At 47.8% G+C, this 16,993-nt stretch overlaps 1 long non-coding RNA gene across 3 annotated transcripts in view; it reads left to right on the top strand.

The window, feature by feature from the left end:
• LOC138984430 (uncharacterized) overlaps positions 1–7,880 on the top strand; it is a 33,165-nt gene extending 25,285 nt beyond the window's left edge. For all 3 annotated transcript variants that reach the window (XR_011461704.1, XR_011461705.1, XR_011461706.1), the window contains exons 2-3: positions 245–415; positions 6,629–7,880. This is a non-coding gene — a long non-coding RNA (uncharacterized lncRNA). The remainder of the gene's footprint in view (positions 1–244; positions 416–6,628) is intronic.
• Positions 7,881–16,993: the final 9,113 nt, after the last annotated feature.

Here is a 16,993-nt window from a genome sequence, read left to right on the forward strand (position 1 = left end):
TATGTACCACCTGCATCTTGCCTTTTTCACTTTATACTCTCTCTTGAATATCATTTCACATCCATCCATAATACAAGCTCTCATCCTTCTGCTCAGCTTTCCCTTGTTTGGATATTCCCTTGAACTTAGCCTTTCCCACACTGATGGAAACCGAGGGTGTTTTCAATCTTTTGCGGTTTGTTCCTAACCTCCTGTTTCCTCTCCCGGTTCATGACCTTGCATCTCTTGCTCTGCTTCCCCGCAGGGAGACCAACCACCCCCATGACTTCAGGGCCTTCCAGTCCTCTGGGCTCCTGACTTGCTGTCCCTTCTCAGGAGACTACCTGCTCCTTCACCCTGGCTCTGCAGTGACCGCAGCGCATGTCTCTTGGAGCCAGTACTCTCCTGGTAGCCTGTGTATCAGATGTGGCGTAAGGTAACTGGAGAGGGTGCCCATGGGTGGGGGTGCCTTCCTAACACAGGCTGCTGGAGCGCACCCAGATTACACCTGCAGGGGTGGAGGCCTGACTTCTGTCAGTGTCTGCAGAGGCCAGGAATTCAGCACTAGGTTTCCAAACTTTATTTGGTCCTAGCTGAATCTGTTGACACCTACTTTGGGAGGTGAAGCTGCCATATAGCCTATTTGTCTTTCCATCCACATCCTACACTATTTTTCCTGACACTGCTACCACCATCCCCACTTTCTAATTAAAATAAAAATTGTAGTAAAAAGAGAAAGAAAATAGTAGAGAAATCTCCCCTCTAAAAAAAAAAAGAAAGACTCAAGATTTACGCTAGATAGATGGGGCAGGATCACTTACAATGAAAAATGCTCTTCACAAAATACTATGAATAATAGTGTGTGTTTTATAAGCACCCATATGATACCCATGGACCCCTCATTGCCCTGCGAGGCAAGTACTGTATTTTTCACCACTTTACTCATGAAGAAAGAGGTCCAGGGAGATCAAGGGACCATCCAGGAAGTGCCAGAGGTGGGGCTCCACTGTTGCTGCTGCTACTGCTGCTAAGTCGCTTCAGTCGTGTCTGACTCTGTCCGACCCCGTAGACTGCGGCCCACCAGGCTCCCCCGTCCCTGGGATTCTCCAGGCAAGAACACTGGAGTGGGTTGCCATTTCCTTCTCCAATGCATGAAAGGGAAAAGTAAAAGTGAGTCGCTCAGTCGTGCCCGACTCTTAGCGACCCCACGGACTGCAGCCCACCAGGCTCCTCTGCCCATGGGATTTTCCAGGCAAGAGTACTGGAGTGGGGTGCCATTGCCTTCTCCGAGGGCTCCACTAATGCCTGCATTTACCCCTGAGTTTGACCTTCAGCCCTAAGTCAAGCCTGTTGGTGGATGATGTTGCTCAGAGATGCTACTGAGGAGAGGATTCTAGAAAGATGGTACTGATAAACCTATTTGCAGGGGAAAAATGGAGATGCAAGCATAGAGAACAGACTTATGGACACAGCGAGAGAAGGAGTGGGTGGGACAAACTGAGAGAGTGGCATGGAAACCTATACATTACCATATGTAAAATAGATGGCCAGTGGGAATTCTCTGTGTGACCCAGGGAGCTCAAACGGTGCTCCGTGATAACCTAGAGGGGTGGGATGGAGTGGGAGGTAGGAGGGAGGTTCAAGAGGGAGGCGACATATGTATACCTGTGACTGATTCATGTTGATGTATGGCAGAAACCAGTACAATATTGTAAAGCCAATTATCCTCCAATTACTTTTTTTTTTTTAAAGAAAGATCTATAGGCCTCAAGGCCTTGGACGTAGTAGGCACTGAGGTGGGTAATGCACCAGCAAAATTAGATCAGGTTGGGGGCTGAGCTCATGGACGATGCTGGAGGGGACAATTAGAAATGGCTGGGGGCCTGGAGACAGCTGAGGACACGTTTGCACTATCCTGAGAATTGGTGCTGTCCAGAAAAGTGAAAGAGGGGCAAGGAGAAGGGGTGCTGGGTGGGGAGGAGCCCCTTGTGTGCAGATGGCTGGATTTTACAGCAATCACCAGATTCAGGAAATGTGACACCTTGTCCCTTAGGACCAGAAGGCTTAGAGGTGGAGCTTTGGTTTGGCTGGAGGCAAAGTAAAGATGGCGGCACCAGGGCTGCAGTAGCATTGGGTGAAAACCCTGTGAGGAATGATTTCAGTTGTGTTCAAATGGAGCTTCGTGTCTGGTACCTTCCCTGTGGCTCGGCCCCTGCGGCTCCCCATCCTGAGCAGCCCAGGTCTGAGGTTATTTTACACTGTCCAGCTCCCTGGCCTGATGAAACCCCAACAAAGCAGGGAGAGAGGCTGGGGAGACAGATGAGCGAGGAGGGCCTATCTGCAGACAGAGTTCTCTGGAGAAAAGCTTTTTTCCTGGTTCCTTGGAGCTCCACTGAAGAAAGCCTTGAGGAGAAGCCAGGGAGTTCGTTTGGGGGGGATACCCTAAGTACCCTCCTCATTGGGACCCCGCCCATCCTGGCCTTTTTGGAGAGCTCCCAGGACGAAAAAAGCCCGGCCTGTTATGACCAGTAGGTGATTCAGCGCCATGCACCTGACCGAGCGCCCAGATGTACAAGGCCCACGGGGCTGGATGCCACCGAGGAGAGGAAGACAGGCCACCCCCCCACCACCCGCAAAGGGCTTCTAGGGAAGGGGACACTGCGAGCATACAGACCAGAGAAGCCCCAGATGGAGTCAGCTGGGGGCTTGAGGGAGTCCAGGCCTGAGGCAGCCAGAGGGGCCGGCAACACTTGTCAGGAGAGGCAGGGTTTAATACCCGTTTGCTTTCTTTCCTCCAGGCAGTTCCTGATAAGCTTTGACCTCTCCTGTCTCTGGGAGCCACACACATGCACACACACTCTCACACACACACTCACACACTGCTGGCCATTCTCTGTGTGCACTGCTTCAGGGAAGGGAAGTGACAATATAAAAAGGAGAAAAAAGTATAAAAAGTCTTCCTGATCTCTGTGGTCCAGAATTCCAGCTCCTCAGAGGAATGGAAGACACAGGAATAGATTTGGGGAACTGTTTGAGGAGGAGCAGCTAGGCTTGTCAGCATCCTGGGCTTGGGAGCAGAGTCGGGGGTCTGTGAGATATACGGAGATGTTGGTGGGGCCCTGAGAAAGGGGTCCTGACCCAGTTTTCTGGGATGAGCCAAGAGCAGGCGGCAAAGGTCCAGGTTAGGAAGGGCCAAGTGGGGTGTCAGGCAGTTGGGCCCCTGCAGCCCTGTGGGCGGCAGAGGAGTCCTGTGCACTCCACCTATACTGCGGGACTCGGGAGGAGAGCACAGCCTCGGAAGGGCCTTGCGGACAAGAAGTAAGGGCAGGGACTCCCTCTGGATGCCAGATGGACAGTGGGCCTGAGGGATCGAATGAGCTCAGGCCCCCTCCCACATCCTGAGTAAGCCCACCTGGGCTCAGGATCCCCCAGGAACCTTGAGGGGATGAGGGAAGCAGCCGATCTCTTGATTGCCATGATCAAGTGTCTGCCACCTCAAGGGAGTGGGGACTGAAATGCAAAAATGAGGATGAGGTACAGAAATCAATCCTTGTCCACCCAAATGTGCATATTGAAAATCTAACCTTTTATAAGATAGCAAATTTTCCCAGGTGCCTCAGTGGTAAAGAATCTGCCTGCCACTGCAGGAGACACAAGAGATGCAGGTTCGATCCCTGCTTCTCAAATATCTCCTGGAGTAGGAAATGGCAACCTATTCCAGTATTCTTGCCTGGGAAATCCCATGGACAGCAGAGCCTGGAGGGCTGTAGTCCATGGGGTCATAAAAGATTTGGATATAGCTTAGCGACTAAACAACAAATATATAATAAAAAGCCTACAAATAATGGATAAATAGTAAACTGGAGGGTATAATAATATACCATATATAATGAAAATACTAATTTCTTTCATATATGAGGAAGTCCTATTAACAAACAAGATAGTTCATAAAGGATATAAGTAAGCAGTTTACAGAAAAATAAATACAAATGACTTGTTAATGCTTGAAATGTATTCCTAAGCCATAACTGGAAAAATGCAAAGATTACAATGAGATACCATTTTTCACCTACGAGATGGGAGAAGGTTTGTAAGTTTAACGAAGCCCTATGAGAGAGCAGACAGGCAGCCCTCTCTTTATGACTCTTTTTTTTTTTTTTTGATGTGCACCATTTTATAGTCTTTATTGAATTTGTCACAATATTGCTTCTGTTTTATGTTTTTGTGTTTTGGGCAAGGCATGTGGGATCTTAACTCCCCAAACAGGCATTGAACCCACACTCCCTACATTGGAAGGCAAAGTCTTAACCACTGGACCATCTGGGAAGTACCTCTCATGACTCTAGATGGTTGGGTACATTGGCACAGCAGATCTATCAAAGTACACATTTCTTTTGTTTGACTCAGTAGTTCCAGTTCTAGGAATTGACCTTGCAGGTCCATCTTCACATGTCCACAAGGATGTTTGTTCGAGAACGTTCACAGTAGTAGCCTTGTGTGTAGTGGTAAAAAAGTGGAAAGGACCCAAATGTCTATTAATAGGAGACTAGATAAATAAATAAATAATGACACCAATGAAATACTAAGACCATTCAAAATGAAAAAGGTCTATGTATACTGACAGGGAAAGAACTTGGAGATATGTTGTTACTTAAAAAAAACAGGGACTTGCCTGGTGGTCCAGTGGTTAAAAGAATCTGCCTTCCAATGCAGGGGACGTGGGTTTGACCCTTGGTTGGGGAACAAAGATTCCATACGCTGAGGGGCAACTAAGCCAGCTCACCCTTACTAAGCCTGCGCACTCTAGAGCCCAAGCACCCAACTAAGACATGATGCAGTCAAATACATAAATAAATAAATATTTTTTAAAAAGCCAGGTACAGAATACAATGTATAGTTTCCTTCCATTTGCATTAAAAAAAGATTATGTAAATATATGCATGCTTATGCATGAACATTTCTAAAGAGGTTGCAGAGGTTAAGCAAATATCCATGTTCTCATGGGATAATTTTGTAGTGTTTGAATGGTTCAGCTTCCGTGGGTGTCTTCTCTTTACACCAGCATTTTGAGGTAAAGGGGCAGGCAGGAGAAAGGAGCAGTGGGAGGAATGCCGAGCAAGTACTTCTGTTGGCCGAGGGCCGAGTGGGTGGCGGGTTCTTGCGTAGGGAATTAGCGTTTTCCACGTGGATGGCCGCAGACTGCAGGGACAGGGGCTGAGTCACTGTGACAAAAGTCCACAACCCTCCAAAGGCAAACTTTGCTGACATGTTCCAGAACAGTTCATCCTTGAGAAAGGAGCCCCAAAGGGGCTCCAGGAAGGGCTGGGAAGAACTGATAAGCATTCTTAGCAGAATGTACATAAGCTCAAAGGTGAGATCAGCAAAGAGTTTTAAAGAGTCATTTTAGATTATTACTGGGGAGGGTGCAAATGCTTGCACAGGATAAGAGAAGAAATCCAAAGCCTAGTAATAGATGAGCAATGAGGGAACTAGAAACATAAATTCAAGCAGAGTTAATTCCAATTCAAACAGGAAGATCTCATTTTCTACCCATCGTATTAGTAAACAATGTTCAGGATCGCTGCTATTCAGTATTGGTGGGGATGTGGAAAGACAGGTGATCTCAAACACCATTGAGGGAAGTGAAAAATCACCCCAATCGTTTTGGAGAACAGTTAGGCAGTAGCAACAATTTAAATGTGGATTCACCCTGAGCTTGATATTACTACACTACCTTAAGTTGGCTTCCCTGGTAGCTCAGACTGTAAAGAATCTTCCTGCCAATCTTTCTTAGGTCAGAAAGATCCCTTGGAGAAGGGAATGGCAACCCACTCCAGTTTTCTTGCCTGGGGAATTCCATGGAAAGAAGAGCCTGGGAAACTATAGTCCACTGGGTCACAAAGAGTGAGTCACTAACACTTCACCCTGAGCTAGAAATTCCACTCCTCGGAATCTGCCCTCTGCCATTCTGACAAAGGCATATTCAAGAATGTTCAACACACTGTGGTTTTTCAAGCAAAATGTTAGAAACAACCCAAATGGCTATCAATCAGAGACCAGATAAATAATTTATGGGACAGTCACACCATGGAATCCTTAAAATGCTTGAAGGGCTGAGGCAGATTTACGTATGCTGGCAGGACATGACCTCTAAGGCATACTGAAAAATGAAACTAACGAGTCAAAAGCATGGCACATATAGTGTAATACATGTATTTAAAGACCCTCCCAAATCCTAAGACTGTATCATACATAGAAACAGGTCTAGGGGATTCCCTGGTGGGTCCATTGGTTAAGACTCCATGCTTCCTCTGCAGGGGCCACAGGTTCCATCCTTAGTTGGGGAACTAAGATCCCACAAGCCAAATGGACAAAAAGAAAAGAAACAGTTCTAGAAGGATGTTACCTCTGAGGAAAAGAATTGGAAGAGGAGGAGAAGAATTGAAAGGGTGTGACAAAAAGAGAGTATACATTTCTGTGCTTGAGGACTTTTAATTACTTACTTGTAGACAATGAGCCCGCATCAGTGTATTGCTTAGCTGCAGTAGGTATGGCCATGGTTAGTGTAGATCCTGGTTTTATGAGTTATTAGCTGTGTGAGAGGCACAGAACTAAATCTCAATGAGCCTTACTTTTTTTTTTTTAAAAGATAGGGCTAATAATGGCTTGTTATGAGGATTGCAATAAACTGTGGAAGATTCTGAAAGAGATGGGAATACCAGACCACCTGACCTGCCCCTTGAGAAATTTGTATGCAGGTCAGGAAGCAACAGTTAGAACTGACATGGAACAACAGACTGGTTCCAAATAGGAAAAGGAGTACGTCAAGGCTGTATATTGTCACCCTGTTTATTTAACTTATATGCAGAGTACATCATGAAAAACGCTGGGCTGGAAGAAGCACAAGCTGGAATTAAGATTGCCGGGAGAAATATCAATAACCTCAGATATGCAGATGACACCACCGTTATGGCAGAAAGTGAAGAGGAACTAAAAAGCCTCTTGATGAAAGTGAAAGAGGGGAGTGAAAAACTTGGCTTAAAGCTCAACATTCAGAAAACGAAGATCATGGCATCTGGTCCCATCACTTCATGGGAAATAGACGGGCAAACAGTGGAAACAGTGTCAGACTTTATTTTTTGGACTTACAAAATCACTGCAGATGGTGATTGCAGCCATGAAATTAAAAGACACTCCTTGGAAGGAAAGTTATGAGCAACCTAGATAGCATATTCAAAAGCAGAGACATTACTTTGCCAACAAAGGTTCATCTAGTCAAGGCTATGGTTTTTCCTGTGGTCATGTATGGATGTGAGAGTTGGACTGTGAAGAAGGCTGAGCGCCAAAGAACTGATGCTTTTGAACTGTGGTGTTGGAGAAGACTCTTGAGAGTCCCTTGGACTGCAAGGAGATCCAACCAGTCCATCCTAAAGGAGATCAGTCCTGGGTGTTCACTGGAAGGACTGATGCTAAAGCTGAAACTCCAGTACTTTGGCCACCTCATGCGAAGAGTTGACTCATTGGAAAAGACCCTGATGCTAGGAGGAATTGGGAGCAGGAGAAGAAGGGGACGACAGAGGATGAGATGGCTGGATGGCGTCACCAACTCGATGGACATGAGTTTGAGTGAACTCCGGGAGTTGGTGATGGACAGGGAGGCCTGGCATGCTGCGATTCATGGGGTTGCAAAGAGTCGGACATGACTGAGCAACTGAATTGAACTGAATGAGGATTAAATTCATAGAAGCAAAATGCTCTGAACAGAGCCGACCCATGGAAAATGTTCCAATTTATCACTACTTATGTAATTAAACATAAACTTTGTTTCACAAGGAGTCTGTGCCTGCTTGGATGGAGAATCCCACACCAATATGGCCAAGCGTATTCCATGAAGGGCTTGAGAAGGGAGGGAGAAACTTGCTGCGTATGTCTATGTGAAAGGGAGAGTCACAACTCCTGGAGGGTGAGGAGCCAGGCCAAGAAGGCACTGAAGGTGCTCCCTGAGCACCACTGGGCTGACGTGGACAGTCTTTCTGTGGGTCATCATGCTGGTAAGCTTCAGTTTGAGGTGACCAATGTCAGTGAGCCAAGCTGGGGGAGCCCCTCTGGTCTGAGACACGAACTCTTTGAGGGGGACACTGAGAAGCAGTGACTTTGGAAGGTGGACAGTTGTGTTTGGGATCGTCCTGTGGGTTCTGGTCAGGAGCCACTAGTACTCTGTGCTAACAGGGAGATGCTGGGAGCGAAGTCAGCCAGGCCTTGGACCTGGAATCACCTGTGTAGACCTTGTGCTTTGGGGACTTACGCAGACTGCTGTGTTTCCATCAGCAACAGATTCAACTGATAACTTTAAGGACATTTAAAACTTTTTGCCAATAGACAATATTTCCCCCTCTCTGTTGACAGAAATTAGGTATGACTTTTCTTCCCCCCTTCACAGACAACATGCTTCTAGAAAAGAAATTCTTCAAAAGGGGTGATCAGCCCTTCCTGGGATGAGGTCTTTAAAATGCATCAGAATCAGAGTGGAAAGATAAGCAAGGCTAGAATGATCCACGTGGTACTGGAGTAGAGAAAGGCAAAGTAAGAATTCATGTTTATCTTAATATAGACACAGATGGTTACATATAGAAATAGTTATGGATGTCTGTCTATAGACTAGTAAACAGGTTTTTATCTTTGTTCTGTTACCTGGGAAATGACACTTTAGTAGCAATGAGCAACACCAAGTACCTGAATCTTGGTTTCTAGAATCATTCTCTCATAACCAGAACCAGGGCTCCCTGGAGAATGGTCTGATTCCAGGACTGAGGTGGGAAATATACAAGATGAAACAAGCATCCTGTAGTGCCAGAGAGAAAGGAAGTGCTCACAAAACAAACACATGGATAGAGAAATGGCAAAGGGGCACAGGAGTCAACTGACAGAGTTCCCAATGGCTAAGCGGAAGATTTTGAGCAGTACAATAAATAAAGTAGTATTGACTATACCCCAAAGTCTAAAACAAGTCCATATTGATATAAATAAATGGTTGAATATATCCCTAAATGGATAGGAGACATATCTTCTGTGCAGAGCAATTTTATTTGGGGCTGTGCTGAGTCTTTGTTGCTGTGTGGGCTTTTCTCTAGTTGCATCCAGCAGGGGCTACTCTAGTTGCGGTGCACAGGCTTCTCATCTTGGTGGCTTCTTTTGTTATGGAGCACAGGCTCTAGGGTGCGTGAGCTCAGTAGGGCTCTAGGGTTCAGGAGTTGCAGCATAGGGGCTCAGTGGTTGCGGTTCAGGCTCTAGAGCACAGGCTCAGTAATTGTAGCGCACAGGCTTAGTTGCTCCGCATGTGAGATCTTCCTGGATTAGGGATCGAACCCATGTCTGTTGCATCGCAGGAGATTCTTTACCACTGACCACCAGGGAAGCCCCTGTGCAGAACAATTTAAAAATAGAAATGCATGTAAAGTCCAGAAATGCTCAAGTCAATATCTTGGCATTTTCAGGCAGGAAATACACACACACACACACATATAATATGTATTTTTTGCGTTACTTGTCTATAAATATTTTGCTTATAAGAGCTTCAAAAATCTCAGTTTCCATTTTTACAGCATTTACATTTGAAAAAATATATACACATTTATATATACATTTACAAATTTAAACGCTGTAAAAAATATAAATATATATGCTGTAACACTTCAATCCTGGCAAAGCTGTAAGAAACTTCAGCACAGACATCCATCACTGTGAGCAACATAAGTTCATACATGCCTTTTGGACAGCACCTTGGCAATATCTGTGAAGAAGTAGAAAAACATTTAGACCCTTGAACACGGTAGTTTCTTTCTTTCCTGAAAATTAATCACAAGAAAAATAAATCCCAGAGAAAAGACAGCAGGGAAAGCAAATTGCATTTTCTTGCTATTTTATTCAAATGAACAAAGCTTGAAACTGTTTAAATGTTCCACTGAAGTTTACAAAGTGATAGTCACTTGGTGGAATCTTACTTGAGTACTAAACGTATATGAGAAGTAACATGGAAAATGCTTATGAGCACTTTCGAGAAAGAAGTATAACGCAAAATGTGTAACTGTACTACTGTAATTATGACTGAGTACACACATGGGCTGGAGGTCTGGGAAGCTGAGCAGTTGGGCTGTTGGCACCTGGATCCTTTCCATTTGCTTCACACACCCAGCCATTCCTCCCGCCTCCAGGGTCCAACACAGCCTGCGGAAATCCTCACCCAATGAACTGTCAGGTATAGGGCGCTCAACTGGTATACTTTTGGAAGAAATGTTTCCTTAATGTTGCTATGATGTTCTCCAGTACCACTTTTAAAAACTTTCCTAAATATTTACTGCTGAACCTGGATTCAAACTTGAACAGGTCTGCCAGTGCCTCAGCTCCACTGAGACCTAACCAAACCCTCCCACGACTCACACATCCTATTCAAAGTTTCCGTTACTATCACACAGCCACCTACCGGCTTTCTCAAACAAGAGTGCAAGAAAGCCCCTGCGCGCCTTCAGATGAAGCTGAGGATTTTAAAAGGTCAAGCAGGTCAGAAATTAGCAGCTTAAAAGAGAAAGGATTTTCCAGGGAGATGCTCGGATCTCACGTGGAGAATGTAGGAATCAAAGCATCACAAGCCCGGGCCAGTTACTCTCGGTCTGGGGAAAGGGGCGGGGCTAAAGACCTGACCAGTTTGGTGGGAACTAGCGGTGGGTCTGTGGCCCCGCCTCCTTTCCACTGCCGTGCTGCGCACCGGATGGTTCCCGCCCCCCAGCAAGTATACGCGGAGTGCAGGCCACGCATGTTAGGGTTTTAGGAGGCACATTAAAAGAGTGGAAAATAAGTTACATTAATTTTAATAATATATTATTAAAATAATTAATATATTTTGCTTAATCCAAAATCTCCAAAATATCATTTCAGTATGTACTTGATAAAAAAAATTTTTTTAACATTCTTTTTTCATGCTAAGTCTTTGAAATCCAGCTTACAGCGTATCTCAGTTTGGATCAGCCATATGTCAAGTGCTCAACAGTCACATGTGAACAGAAGCTACTATATCAAACTGCACAGATCTAGAACTTTTATGTCTCCTTTTCTTTCCTTCTTCCATCCCTTCCCCCTTCCTTCTTTTCACTCCTTCCTCATTCCCCTCCTTCTCTCCCTTCTTTCCTTCCTTCCATCTATATTTCTTTTTAAAAGCATACTATTTTTAAGAAATTGAGGCATATGCCTACCTGCCTACAATGCTCACCTACACAGAAAATCCTGGAAAGCCTTATTTTTTGGAATTGTCTGTTGTCCAGGGGCTGTTCCTTCCTGCTTGCTGCAGCTGACATGTGAGCAGATACCCTCTTTAGGCTCCTGGCAGCCCCCTTATCAGACTCCCCTGGACACATCCAGCCCCCACATGCTCATCCTCCATGGTTGTAGGTGAACAAGTTGAGCTGGCTCTCTCCATGAGGAGATGGGGGCAGGCTTATGCAAGCCCTTTCGTCTTTTCTGGCAGAGTCTTTAGCACTTGGCAAGACTTCTCAGGTCTTTTTCGTGACTGGAGTTGCACTTTGCATTGGAAGTTGGCTGCTGGCCAGAGACTCTTCTAGCCTGGAGAGTCCCTGCATCCATCTCTGGGCCTGAGGGAAACTTTGAGCCCCCAAGTAGAGGTCTCATGGAGTTAATGACAGAGATTGTCACATGTCCCTTAGCAATCCTGGAAAACCGCTCTGGGAGCTAAGTTCCTGGAGAAGAGATCTTGAGAAGAGGACTTTTAAGGGCACAGGAGAGATAGAGAATAGAAAGTCATTTTCTAGGCATAATTTTACCTGAAGTCATTACTTCTTTATGTGCATTTCCTCCCATTATCAAAGTAAACACACTCACAATTGCAGTTATGCAATGATTTATGCAGTTGCTATGAGCCCAAAAGCACTTGCGTGGCTGTGTGTGAGTTGGTGCGTCCCTGGCTTCCCGCTCTTGGGGCAACAGGAGGCGCTGGGAATTTCTCAAATGTTCACAAGAATGTCGAGAGGGAGTTCTGAGTAATCACAATTCCTTGAACTTCTTGTGGGAAAATAAAGTCCCAATTTCCTTTTAGAGATAACTGTCTTTGAAAGCTGTTTACCATGAGAGTTTTTGTTTATGGTTCAGAGAATGGTCAAAACACACTTCTGTGGAAGGTCCCAGCAAGTAAAAAATCCCACCATGGGGACGCCCTGGCCCCCAGCACGGGAGCAAACTTGAATTATCCAGCTGGGCTCCAACACCTTCTGTATTTCTGTATTTCCAACAGACTCTGGTGTTTTAGCCATGAATGTAATCAGTCTCATACACTTGATGTTGCTGTCTCCCCCTGCCTCTCCCAGAGGGAGACAGCCGTATAGGTATCTCCCAGCTGGATCCTGGGGAACCAAGTGTCAGGGAGACAAGCAGGATCTGCCTGCCTTGTGGGCTGGTCGGGGAGCCGCTCCTCACCCAGGCCTCCCTGCTGAGCCCTCACCCCACCTCAACTCGGTGAGCCACACCCTCTCTGGCTTCTGGTCTCCACCAGCCAGGTTGACACATAGATTAAGTAAAGAGAAGGCAAAAAAAAAAAAGAAAAGGGAAGGGAAAAGGAAAGAGAAAAAAAAAAGCCATCCCAAGCCAAGATGCCTGTGCCCTCTCTCTGAAGGGGTGGAGAACTGTGTTGGCAGCTGCTATCCAACCCACAGACCCAGCTGAAGGTGGAGAGGATGCCATGGCACTGTGGAGCCTGCAGTGTGGGGAGTTGCCTGTCCACTCTGTCCGGGCAGCTGGACCGTGCTCATCTAGCCTGGACCCTTAGCACCTGTCAGCAGGCTGGCTTTTGTTCTTTGTACGGAGCACAGTGAAAAGAAAAAAAAAAAACAAACACAAAAACTCTTTTGAGGGTCTCAGCCAACACAAATTTGATAATTCCAGCAATAGCCCAGGTACGGTGATATCATTCCCTCAAAGGGTGCCAGGCCATCCCCTACCTTGTGGATAGAGGCAGAGGGAGGGCAAGCCCCTGGGGTGCCCAGGCCTCTTTGTCCCCGGCCGACCTCTGTGGAAGTCCAGGCTTCCTCATGAGGACCCCACAAGCATCACTCCTTTGTACTCAGAAGCAAGAGAGCAGGGAGCACCTACATGGGAAAGTATGGGCTTTAGGGTTTGTACCAGCTTTGCTTCATGGTTTTTCTGTTATTCCTTTAGTCATCTAACAGACACAGAGCTGAACACCGCCCGGTCTTGGCTCTGACAGCCCCTCCCTGGGCGGCTGGATACACCAGAGATGGGCGGCCCCATCTCTGGTGTATCCTGGTTTTTCCTCCAGGAGGTGGAGAGCCCTTGCTTTGAAAAGTGCCTACAGAGCAGTTTCGCCCCTCTGTGAACATGAACGAGCCTTGGCAAGCGTGCGGCTGAATCACAGTCTTGGTGACACAGAGCACGTGGCGTCAAATTGCCCAGAAGTATGACTGGCACCCCAGCCTGTGCCTCCGCACCCCAAAGGAGGACCCACTGTCAACACAGAACAAGGGATCCAAAGATGAGCCTTCTGGTTTTCTAAAAGCCAGTTGTTGAGTTTCAAGGCCTTCTCCGTACATGGTGAATTCCTTGAAGGCAGCTGAAGTAACCACTAATTTTTTTTTTTTTTTAACCTACCTAGGTTAAGTGCCTTTTTCTGAGAGGAGTAAATGCCTCTGTGTGTGCCAAGTTGCTTCAGTCATGTCCGACTCTTTGCGACCCTATGGACTGTAGCCTGCCAGGCTCCTCTGTCCATGGAATCCTCCAGGGAAGAATATTGGAGTGGGTGGCCATGCCCTCCTCCAGGGGATCTTCCTGACCCAGGGATCGAACCCACATCTCTTATGTCTCCTGCATTGGCAGACAGGTTTTTTACCACTAGTGCCACCTGGGAAGCCCAAATTCCTCTGTGGGACTTCTGAACTTGAGGGGAAGGTGAAGAATGTTCTTACGAGGGATTTGAGTGGGGCAATCAGTTCAAACAGCTGGCTGGGGGCACTTCGATTCCTGACCCTGGAAGCTCATGGCCGACCTGGTGATGGTCTGCCTCAGTCACAGTCATGCCAGGCACAGCCCAGAACTGCTTCCAGCTCCTGACATGCCCTGGGTCTGGTGTGACCCCAGTGGATGTCTACTTGACCATCCTTGCAGGATGGGGCAGAGGTGGGAGAAGGCAGGGCAGCCACTTATATCCACCGAGTCGGCTGGAAGCTAGGCAGCTGGTGGCTTGTCAGTGACAAGCTGAGCCTGACTCATGGCCCTGTCATAACTCCTGGTGGCAGACTGACCCACAGAGGAAATTACACAGCACTCTGTGGTCATGATAGAGGCAGGGGCTTTTCCAAGTGCATCAACTGGGAAGCAGCCATCACCCACGCTGGAAGCTCAGGCTTGGGGACCCCCACTAACTTCAGGTTAGTCCTGGTGACCACAGGAGTGAGATGGCCTGTGCAAACCCCTTCCATCGTGCCCCGCTGGCAGGTGGGGCACCCATAACCCCAGCCCATCTGTGACAGAGCTGCCACGCTCCCCAAATCAGCCTTCCACACACAGTTCCTGGGGTGGCAGATCCCAGTACAGCCTCAGTCGTTCACCCACAATCTACACAGGCCCTGGGAGCTTGCCAAGGGGCCCTCAGTCAGAAAGGACAGTGCCAGTAGAACCAGAGGCCGCTCCCCTCAGGTGGTTGTGTGACTCTGGACAACTAAATCAAACTTGCTGCATCTCAGTTTTCTCATCTATCAAGTGGGTCTAGAATGCCTACCATAAGCTGTGGTGAGGATTAGATACTGTATGCAAAGGGCCCGGCACAGTGTCGGGCTCTAATACATGGCCCTTGTTCTCAGTCTGCTCTGAGGCAAATTTCAGATTGGCCCCAACCTCCAGGGCTCAACTTTCAGAGCTGCCCCTCCCCCATATCCAGGCTCCCAACTCTTCATGCAAATATGTGGCTAGAGGAGGAGACATCATCACGAAGGAGTTGATTCTTCTGGGCAGTGTGAAGGGGTGGCCTTGCTTGAGACACTCTGCAAGGGGCGAACCACTGGGGAGTGTTCTTACCAAACTCCTCTTGTCCACTCCTATCTGACCCCCCAGGGCCATCCTTCAGAAAACTCTGGAGTGGGGGGAACTGGCTCCCTGCCCCCAGAAGCTGGAGGAGAATGGTGACCAGAGAGCAGGAGGAAAGAAGTGATGGGCGGCACCAGGCCCTGTGTCTGGAGTTAGTCCTGGGAGCCACCTCTGGGAGAGCCTTCAGCCCATGAGGACTCTGATGGGTTAGAATGTTCCCCTGGAACCCAGAGGGCAGGATTGTCTTATGGACTCTTCCAGCCCACCTGTGCTGTCACTCGGGGCAAGGGCTGCACTGCCCGCACCCTGCCAGTCCATGACAGGGGCCCCACGCTGGGGTTACCAAGTGCCAGTTATGGGGATACCTGCAGGGTGGGCGGCCCAGGTACGCCTCTCCAGGAGGTATCAAAGGAATAGATCAAGTAGATGTCTAACAAGAAAACACTGCCCAGGACCCTGCCTCCTCCCTACCTGCTCTCCACCGCCACTTTGAAGCTCCCTCCCCCTCGTGGTGTGTCTGTTCTTCCTTCAGCCTGAAGGCCCATCCACCAGCACCCCTGGGTCTGGAGTGTGTCTCCAGGGCCCTGGTCAGGGTTCCAATTCTCTCCTGGGCTCAGTTCAGTTCAGTCGCTCAGTCGTGTCCGACTCTTTGCAACCCCATAGACTGCAGCACGCCAGGCCTCCCTGTCCATCACCAACTCCCAGAGTTCACTCAAACTCATGTCCATTGAGTCCGTGATGCCATCCAGCCATTTCATCCTCCTGGGCTCAGGGCGGTCCTAACCAGCAGCCTTGGGGTTCCCAGAGGCCGAGGCCAGCTCTTGTGCCTGGTCCCTTGAAACTTGTGCAGTGCCCAGCACACAGTGGGTGCTTGGCATTTGCAGAAAGTCTGGTGGGGAGGCCGAAAGCAGTTGTGTGTATGCACATACATGTGTAAAGGGGGTGTGTCAGGGATGCAGATTCACTGTGCACCTGCTACGCAGGGTATCTCATTTCATCAAGTCATTTGGTCATTTGTGTAGTTGCTTTGAGGGTGGCTTTTCATGTACATTCCTCAGCAGGGGTGGGGGTGAGGAGAGCTCTATTCTATTTTTATCTCCCCCACTGAAGGGTGCTCTGTTCACAGGGCCCCTTTCCTCCCCTGGCACTTTCCCCTACATGCAGCTGCAACTAGAAACTTTGCTTGTAAAAGGAACTGGTTGCTTCACATCCACTCACCTCACCCACTCCCTCTGAGCCCTATGGGGCCCCAGTGCCAGCGTCACTTCTTCCGAGGACCCTCCTTCTTACCCCACCCCCAGACCAACGCTGGGCTGGATGGGGTAGAATCCCTGCTTCCTCCTGGAACCTGGGAACCAGCTGAGATGTAACACCTTCCTTCTCCCCCATCCCCAGCAAGGGTTCTCTTGGACTAGTGGCCCCTCCCTGCATCAGCCTGGCAGTGGGAATAGCCCACAACTCCATGTGGCAAAGGAGCAACTCTAAGGCCCTTTCACACCCATCGAGGTTGGTTTATTTTAATCCATTTTATGCCCAGTTGAGCATTAGAATGCAGTTTGGGGACTTCCCTGGTGGTCCAGTGGCTAAGACTCAAATACTAATGCAGGGGGCCCAGATTTGATCCTTGGTCAGGGAACTAGATCCCACATACCAAAACTAAGAGCCTGCATGCCAAAACTAAGACCCAGTGCGGCCAAATAAATTAATTTTTAAATCAAGAATGCAATTTGGAATTGGAGGCACGATGGTTACATCTGGGAAAAGGTAGTTATTCTGCATGTGATCTTTATAACCAGCCTGCATGTGAGTACATGGGGAGGACAATTATTATCTGTAATTTACAGATAGGAACCCTGAGGTCCAGAGATTAAGGTCACTCAACTATTGCTCTGTCTTCTGAATCCCAACTCAGAGC

This window comes from Bos mutus, chromosome 21 (assembly GCF_027580195.1).
Source record: "Bos mutus isolate GX-2022 chromosome 21, NWIPB_WYAK_1.1, whole genome shotgun sequence".
NCBI classification, from domain to species: Eukaryota; Metazoa; Chordata; class Mammalia; order Artiodactyla; family Bovidae; genus Bos; species Bos mutus.